This window comes from Dendropsophus ebraccatus, chromosome 13, assembly GCF_027789765.1.
Source record: "Dendropsophus ebraccatus isolate aDenEbr1 chromosome 13, aDenEbr1.pat, whole genome shotgun sequence".
In the NCBI taxonomy this organism is placed as follows: Eukaryota; Metazoa; Chordata; class Amphibia; order Anura; family Hylidae; genus Dendropsophus; species Dendropsophus ebraccatus.
Genome location: NC_091466.1, coordinates 55,587,992 through 55,597,125, shown reverse-complemented (window position 1 = coordinate 55,597,125; position 9,134 = coordinate 55,587,992). Strand labels below are relative to the sequence as shown.

Below are 9,134 nucleotides of genomic sequence, written 5' to 3'. Positions count from 1 at the left end.
GGGGGGGGGTCGGGTGATGGGTGTGCCGAAAAAAAGGGTTTGCACAGGGAGCCATTTACCCTAAGGCCGTCCCTTAGTACGGTACAGTAGATTACTTTATTCTTATGGTGCCACAGATAACATTATACTCACCTGAACTCGAACCATCAACTGTATGTGTGAATGGACACTGAAACAGATATGGCATTTTCCCTTATCTGTCATGGCGCCCGATAAGATGGAAATCTAGTGCCGGAAGTGATGTATGGCTGTATATGGCTGTAGCGCCAATCCCAGACGCTGACTACACGCAGAGGTGGTTTGCAGGAATGAGTTCCAGTTGATGTATATACTCTATTATACTTTACACCGCAGTTATATGATTTGTACACCGTGATGATTGTATATGTATCAACCCCTTGCCGCAAAATGACGTTCCGGGAACGTCATTTTCTCCCTGCCGCCCCCCTCTGTCCCCTGCAGAGATCGGGAAGCAGGAGGAGGCTGTGTTAACCCCATAGACACTGCGGTCCTGCCAACTGTGTCTATGGAGCAGCTGGAGGGAGATCCACTTCCTCTGACCCCCCCCCTTCCCCCTCGGGAGCCGCGCAATGGTCCCAGCGGCTCCGGGGGGGGGGGGGGGGGGGGGGTGATGTTGTTACCATAGCAAGCCAGACCCTGCTTCCTGCATCTGGGCTGCTATGGATGACAGTGATCAGGCCCCTGCACTGAGGCAGGGACCTGATCAAGTGAATGAGCTGTCAGCTTCTGACAGCTCATTCATTCTCTATGATACATTACAGCACTGATCATGTGCTGTAATGTATTATAGAAGTACCTTAAAAAGTGAAAGTACACACAAATACATACATACACAAATAAATAAATACATAAATAAATAAATACACAAATAAAATAATTAATTGAATAAATAATTAGTTATACACATTCCCCATCCCCCTTTATAAATGAGATACATATATGTGGTAATGACCCCGTCTATTAACCTGTTACATTAATTATCCTGCCCGATTAACGCCACAAAAAAATTAATAAAAAAATAATTAAAATGACAATTTTTTGTTAATCCCACCCCATAAAAAATATAGATAAAAGCAAAACATCACATATACTCATAAGGTGCACCACTAAAAACGTCAGCTTATGCCGCAATAAAAAGCCCTCACATAACTTCATTGGTGAAAAAATAAAAATATTGTTGCTCTTTGAGGCTTCACACTGCGTATATGTCCGGCCGCATATTTTCGGACATATACGCGTTAAACTCCGGCTGGGGATTTACGCTACTTGCGGCCGGCTACGTACGGAGCGCGAATTTACGCCCACAGTCTACTTACGCTTCCCGAGCGCGCTACGTAGCGATCTGACAGCGGTCTTTTACTTGGAAATCTTCGCCTAGCCCCACAGAACCTTTTGGATCGGCACAAAAAGCTGTAAAAATGAAGAAAACTACGTACGGGACCGCATGGTACGCTACGGGCGTAAGTTACGGCATTTTAATCCTCAAACAATGGTCTGGCTCATTTTTTACGGCGCCGCGTACGATCCGGGCGTAAGTTCTTACGTAGTGTGAACTGTGCAGCCGTAGATCGTATACTTTCCATTGTACGCAAACTACGTAAGTCTCCGGCCGCTTATTCACGAAACGCGCTACGTCCGGAGACTTACGTAGTGTGAACATAGCCCCATTATGCAAGACACGAACATTTATTATAGTATAAATGCCATAAACTATAATAAAAGCTATATAACATGGATATCGCTGTAATCATACCTCCCTGAAGAATAACGATAACATGTCATATGTAACGTATAGTAACCGGCGTACAAAAAAATTGTGAAAAAACGCTGCTAAATTGTGTTTTTATTCATACCACCTCATAAAAAATATAATAAAAAAATAAGAGATCACGGTATGGCGTGAAATTCTACAAACTCTGTGAGAGTACCTCTGGGTACACTTACAGATTTAGGGTACGTGCACACTGCGGAATGGCGAGGTATAACCCTTTGTGCATTCAGTAGCTGGCACCCGCCGGCATACTGATGCAGACGCACACGTCTCCATCCGTGTCATAGACTCCATGTTATGCATGGGCAGATTCCGTCCTCCGTCTAAAGAATTAACACGTTCATTCTTTGGACAGAGGGCAGAATCCGCCCGTGCATAGAATGGAGTGTGACACGAGTGGAGACGCGCGCCTGCATGAGTCCGCCGGCCGGTGCCAGCTGCGGAATGCACAAAGGGTTATCCTTCGCCATTCCGCAGTGTGCACGTACCCTTAGAGTGTATGAAGGAAGGGACACGCGAATCCAGCCCCCAGATGCCCCCCCATCCTCCGAGTTAGTAGGAAAATTGTTCGGGAACTGATCTTCCCACTGCTGGATAAAGGTTACCACCTGTACGGGGATAACTTTTATACCAGCACCCCCTTTTCCGCTCCCTCGCTGCCCGAGCTACTGTAGCTTGTGGCTCAATCCAAAAATATCAGAAGCAGTAATAGAGCCCTAATATTTAGCAGCCATGGGCAACATTTTCCAGGTGACGTCCCCCACACTGGAGAACGGGAGACCCCAGAAGAAGTGCAGAGTGTGGTGTAACAGGGGCTCAGGAAGGACACAATTTTCCAGTGTGACACCTGTCCTGATCACCCCGGCCTCTGCATACTGGATCGCTTCAAGGCGTACCACACGTCATTGGAGTTCTACATTTTCTAAATTCTTTCCCTTCTTCCTATTTCAGGGGTCATGTTGATCCAGGGATTATTCTGATTGCCATTTTGGAGTCGGGAAGGAATTTTTTTTCCCAGTGATGAGGCTACTGTCGTCTGCCTTATGAGGGTTTTTTGCCTTCCTCTGGATCAACATAGGTTAATTTTGATGGGCACCTGTCATTTTCAGCCTTATAAACTAATAATTGGCCTAATACCCCCAAATAAATAAAAAATTGTCCCAAGCCAGACAAATTCTCTGTGGCTGTATAGTAGACTGTATTCCTCATGACTGTTTTCCCTTTCCTCAAGGTTTGCCTTTTCACCACTTAATGAAGAAGATGATGATGAAGATGATGAACAAAAAGAACCTATGCTAAAAGAGAGCTTCGGTATGACTTAATGTATATCTGAACAGTTATAATTTGCTATATATGTCCTTGCTTATATGGTCACTAACTTAGCTGCTGGTTTGCATATTTTTTCTGTTCTCAATGTGAACTACTTTAAAGGGAACCAATCAGTCCAGTCAGGATGATATGGTTCCCTGAACTGCTGTATACAGCTCCTGCAGCAGCCGCAGTACGTACCGGCTGCAGCAGTAGCTGTATACCCGAAAAAAGGACTTTAATCCCCCGGACGCGTGACAGGCAGTGGTGGGGAAGTAGTCATCTGGGCGGCTCCCAGCCCATATCTAGCCACCACTCTCTGCTTGTCAGGGCGCTCGGAGGGAAGATTTACAGGCAGAGAGGCCAGTAAAGGCCTGTCATTCATCCCCTCGGAGCGTGCTGACAGGCAGAGAACGGTGACTAGATACGGACGGGGAGCGGCCCAGATGACTACTTCCCCGCCGCTGCCTGTCACGTGCCCGGGGGATTAAAGTTCTTTCTTGGAGGCATGCCGTGGCTGCTGCAGGAGCTGTATACAGCTGTTCAGGGAACCATATCAGCCCTATAGACCTGGAAATTCCATATGCAGTAAAGTGGGTGACACATAAAATAAAGTGACCTGCCGCATGAATGTCAGATCTGTTACATGTCACTTTTGAGGTCTGATATATAAAGGTTTTTGCTGACTTTACTCTGTATGAATGAAAAGATGCAAACTTACTTTTTTTTAATATTATTTTGATAAATTGCATAAGATTAAAATATATAAACTGACTTTGTGGCGGTTTAAGACTCTCCCATATTTTTTGGGTCCTAAGTAATTTACTGCCTCTGATTAGCCAAGAACAAAGATAAATCCCTGCCATTGACACTGCTTTTTTTTTTTTTTTTTTTGTATTCTATAGAAGGAATGAAAATGAGAAGCTCAAAGCCAGAAACAAATGGAAATGTGAAGGTTACTAAAGCTGTAAGTACGCATGACGCTTGAATCAAGAGAAACCATCAAGAGCCAAATAGGAAAAACTTTGATCAGCTGTAAAAAATGTTCATAGGTTTTGTCACGGAGCTGTACTGTCATGTGTGTGTGTGTGTGTGTGTGTGTGTGTGTGTTTCAGTCAAGGATCACTCAAAAATACCTATAATGCTAACGTGCTGCTACATCACTCAGCACACTTCTGAAACACAATCATGTAGCCCAAGTCCCTGCCAGTTCACACAGAGCAAAAGCAGCGCCTATGGGAGAGCTTACGCATCTCCGATTCCGTTGCTTTTTGCTCAAAGAATTGACCTTTCAATTTTTTGAGCGTAAATGACAAAAGCGGAGGCAGGCGAGCGAGCTCACCTATTGACACACTGTGTGAGACTGAGGCAGGCGGGATTCCGCAGAGGAGAGTTCTGCTGCTTTTGCGCCATGTAAACTGGCCCACACTTTATGTACCTAAGGCCCAACTGGGTGTCTTCCTTTCAGCAAGTAGTCACGGTCACCAGGCGTGTCAGCGCTGTAATCACGCCCCTCTGGACATGATTCAAATCGATGTGATCTCCATGACGTCACTGAAAGGCGGGCTTTCTCGTCACCCAGGCGCGAAGGCTCATCTCTTGGTGACATCATGGAGATTACAGCTCTTTGAATAACTCCTAGGGGAGCATGATTACAGCGCTGACACATCTGGTGGCCATGACTACTTGCTGAAAGGAAGACACCCCAATGACTAGTTGGGCCTCATTTACATAGAGCGCAGGACTTTATAAATGTAAGTTTGCAGGTTATACCGGGCAGAGACACGGCTACTTGAATATGTTTCGGAAGTGTGCTGGGTGATGTAGCATGACCTGTGGTCATAGTATCAGAGCCACTTTAATGATCTGAAAGGGTTTACACTGCCTTGTGAAAAGATATTTCAGTTTAAGAATCCCTTGTGTTTTCTATAGGAGGAGGATTTGAAGTGGGTAGAAGAGAACATACCTTCATCTGTTACTGATGTGTGAGTATTTCTAGTTTACAATAAATGTAAAGTTGATACGTGTTTCCAGCTTTGCCTGCGTTAGATGAACTTTTAACATCCATCCTGTAGAGCCTCCCCCCAAGAAAAGAGCGGCAGTGATGCATGCACACTGGTGCCCCATTAATTCTGTAGGAGAGCTGAGTACAATACTCTGCTGTCTCTGGCACTCCCATGAAGAATTGACCACAGTGTGCAGGAAAAAGCTGGATCCAGTCCTGGAAAACTGGGAACCTGTCAGCTGGGATGACTGTGCCGAGCCCGCCCGACCCCCTAGTGGAGCCCCAGATACTTACCCTTTCCTGCAAGTCTTGCTCCTGGACCCAGTCCCGAGACGGAGATCTCACCGTCAAAAGCCATGTGTGCGCTCAGCAGAGATGAGTCCGATGCCCATAGAGTATGACGGCTCCAGTCATTCTCTATGGGCATCGGACTCATCTCAGGTAATTAGCATACAGCGCGTGCACGGCTTGGGGCGCTGATATCTCCGTCCGAGGACCGGGTCCAAGAGCGAGACTTGCAGGAAAGGGGAGGTATCTGGGGCTCGGCGTTGTCCTCCCGGGTGACAGGTCCTCTTTAAACATTACAAGCAGTGGAGCCATCCTGATTGAGTTTGTTTATTTTATAGGATTATATAATACTCTTTAAAGGCATAGTGCGGCGCTAAACAATTATTCACAAAATAACACACATTACAAAGTTATACAACTTTGTAATGTATGTTATGTATGTGAATGGCCCCCCTTCCCCGTGTTTCCCCCCACCCACGCTAGACCCGGAAGTGTGGTGTATTATACTCACCGCATCTCGTGTCGACCCTCGTCTGGCATCTTGGGACAATGATGTCATCTTCGAGAGGCCGGCCGAACCACTCCATCCGTCCCTCATGCCCAGTTATGCTCAGCCAATCGCGGCTGAGCTGCTGATGACGCAGCATAGGGGGGGCCAGCATGAGGGACAGATGGAGCGGTTCGGCCGGCCTCCCGAAGACTGTCATTGTCCCAAGATGGCGGACGGTGGTCGACACGAGATGTGGTGAGTATAATGCACCACACTTCCGGGTCTAGCGTGGGTGGGGGGAAACACGGGGAAGGGGGCCATTCACATACATAACATACATTACAAAGTTGTATAACTTTGTAATGTGTGTTATTTTGTGACTAATTGTTTAGCGCCGCACTACCCCTTTAAAGCATACCGAGATCTGCATGACTTGTAATGTACTGTAGAATAGATCCATATTCCCTGGGGGATAGCTTCACGAACTCCAATGCACAAAGCAGATGTGCAGAAGTGTACCAGTAGGAATCCAGTGTAACCTCTTGTCAGGGCCGATTCTAGGCATTCTGCTGCCTGAGGCGAAACCTGAAATGGCGCCCCTTCTCCCACCAAGCTGATTGAAAACCATAAGTAAGGCATGTTAACTTAAAACCTGTCGCTTATGATAAATTCCCACACAATCCTGCTCCACCATAATTTGCCATTTTTAGGCACTACCTATCATCCTGGGTGAGGACAACATAGAAGAGGTTTCAAAGTTTCCAAGTTTTCAGTACTGTATACCTCCCCTCTCTGTAGTTGTTCATATGAAGGCAGTATACGGCACTTAGCAGGTCATATGATAGCAGTACACGGGCACATGGCAGGTTATCAGTATACATAGTAGTATACAGGCACACAGCTGGTGACATTTTGATGATAAAAATAAAAACTAACACACTCACCTATCCACACCTACAACACACACACACACCTGTATAACATACAGTGCACCCAATATACACATATCACACATGCACAATGTTGACATGACACACACATACACATTTACACTTGCCTTTCATGCAGAGCAGGGGTCAGGGGTCAGGTCTGTAGGGGAGGGAGATGTATTCTATACAGGGAGCTGCACTATATCTGCAGACAGCCCGTTCTCCCTTACCGTCCCGACATGTGCTGCTAACCCGGAAGCAGGAGGCCTGTCAGAGGGGAGAGAGGAGAGAGGGGGAGGGGGTAATTCTTAAGGAGGAAGGTTACTTAAGGTGGGCCAGGCACTGGGACACATCGGCCAGAAGCAGCATTTTCACAGTACACTTTGCTGCTGCTTGCTGGCATTAAAGCAACTGCAGGGGGGCCCCCTTGGGGATGGAGGCTCGGAGTAATTGCCCTGTTTGTCCCCCTTCCTTCCTTAACGCAGGCCCTGCTCATATGTCCTATCCCCTGCTGCGCTCTGTGTATAGCTGTGCTGTGGCAGATGTCTGTATGTAACTGCTGCACTCACCTGCCGATCTCATGTGCAGTGGGGCTGAATTGCTGAACTGTAATGGTCATGTGGATGAAGTTTGTCCTCGGGGAGACAGACGCTGTGTCCCACAAGCACAGGGGCGCTGTCTAAGTCCAAATTGGTTGACAATGTGCAGGTATGGCGCCCCTGTCAGGCAGCTAATGGGAACATATCTGTGCTTCTGGGACACAGTGTCTGTCTCCCCGAGGACAAACTTCATCCACACGACCATTACAGTTCAGCAGTGGAATTCAGCCCCACTGCACATGAGATCGGCAGGTGAGTGCAGCAGTTACATACAGACATCTGCCACAGCACAGCTATACACAGAGCGCAGCAGGGGGTAGGACATACGGGTGAGAGTGCTGCTGAGGGGTCCGAGGACGAGGGGGTCATGTGGGGCCACAAGTGATATTCACCCCAGCCGGACCTCCGATCCTCCCTGCTGATTACTGCTGCTTTTGGTGAGTGAGGATAAAGCATGGGCAGCGGAGGCTTTATAGATCGCTGCTAGAGCGGGGGATGGTTAGGAGTAAACTTAACTAAAATGACAACTAGGGGGAAGATTATGCCGCCCCCTTCAGGACTGCAGAATCTGCCGCCTGAGGCAGAATTCTCATTCCGCCTCATGGCAGAAGCGGGCCTGCCTCTTGTGAATGACTGTTTTGTGCTTTACTTGCAGAGCTCTCCCCGCGTTATTGGATTCAGACTAGGTCAGTATCTTCCATTTATATATCTGGCTGCAAAAGCAGAACTCATGGCAGTCATGTGCTCGGCTTTTGAGAGACATCCCGCCCTTACCATAGGGAACTGAAACGAATCATCTTGTAACTCATTTCTACTTATTCATATTCAACTTGTTAGGCTCAAAATAAGTTTGAGGAACTTTTTAAAAAAATTCACAAAGTCTATTATTTTTTCTTTTTATTAGGAGAGGATGATCACGCATTTTGAAAGGTCTAAGATGGAGTGAAGACATGGAATGATGTTAGACGCAACAGACTGGTTGCTGGATGGGACAGCATACTGGATATTACAGAATAGCTGGCCACTATTGAAGGAAAAGACTTCCCTCGGAACTAATCCTTCACCTTTCAAATCCTGATTATTTTAACAAGGTCAAAGCGGCTGCCCCATCTATATAACACTGTTCTCTGGAGCAAGAAACAAGATCCTCGCCCAATGTCTTGCAAGTGCTATTGATGCTCATCCTGATGTCTCGTCTCTTCTTCACCAGAGCCCGGCACACTGAGATACAACTGTGGTAGGCTCTGCCTCTTCAAAGATTAAGCCTCCAAAACAGGGTCTGCAGTCGGAACATTGACTGGCTGAGATTATCATGTTCCAGCATCATTTCAGCCAATCAGTGGGTAAGGCAGTGCTCAGCCACTGATCATTAGAGCATGGGTTAAGACTGGGGGTAGGTTAACCATCCCCTGGTCCCCAACCAACCTCCCCACCAACTCTGTGTGCCGTGTCTGCCACCCGCTCCAGCAAGGGGGGTTTTGACCAGAACACAAACTTCAGCATTGAAGTCCATGTTCGAGTCTCAAAGACACTTTCACACTTAAAGGCAAGAACGCCACTGGCGCTTTTTGTGAAGTTTTGTTGGGGGGGCATAAAAAACGCCCAATAATACCCATGTGTGAGAGCACCCTTAGTGTGCCAAGTAGTTTACTTTATTACCAGCAAAGATTCAGAAAGGATGAAAAGTTTTTCTAAGAAACGAGACAAAATGTTTTTCGGCAAA

The 9,134-nt window shown here is 46.9% G+C and overlaps 1 long non-coding RNA gene across 1 annotated transcript; it reads left to right on the top strand.

Moving 5' to 3' along the window:
- Positions 1-2,994: 2,994 nt before the first annotated feature.
- LOC138771141 (uncharacterized) lies at positions 2,995-8,575 on the top strand. Its single transcript, XR_011359551.1, has 5 exons — positions 2,995-3,103; positions 4,006-4,067; positions 5,033-5,085; positions 8,067-8,097; positions 8,316-8,575. It is a non-coding gene; the product is annotated as an uncharacterized lncRNA (long non-coding RNA).
- Positions 8,576-9,134: the final 559 nt, after the last annotated feature.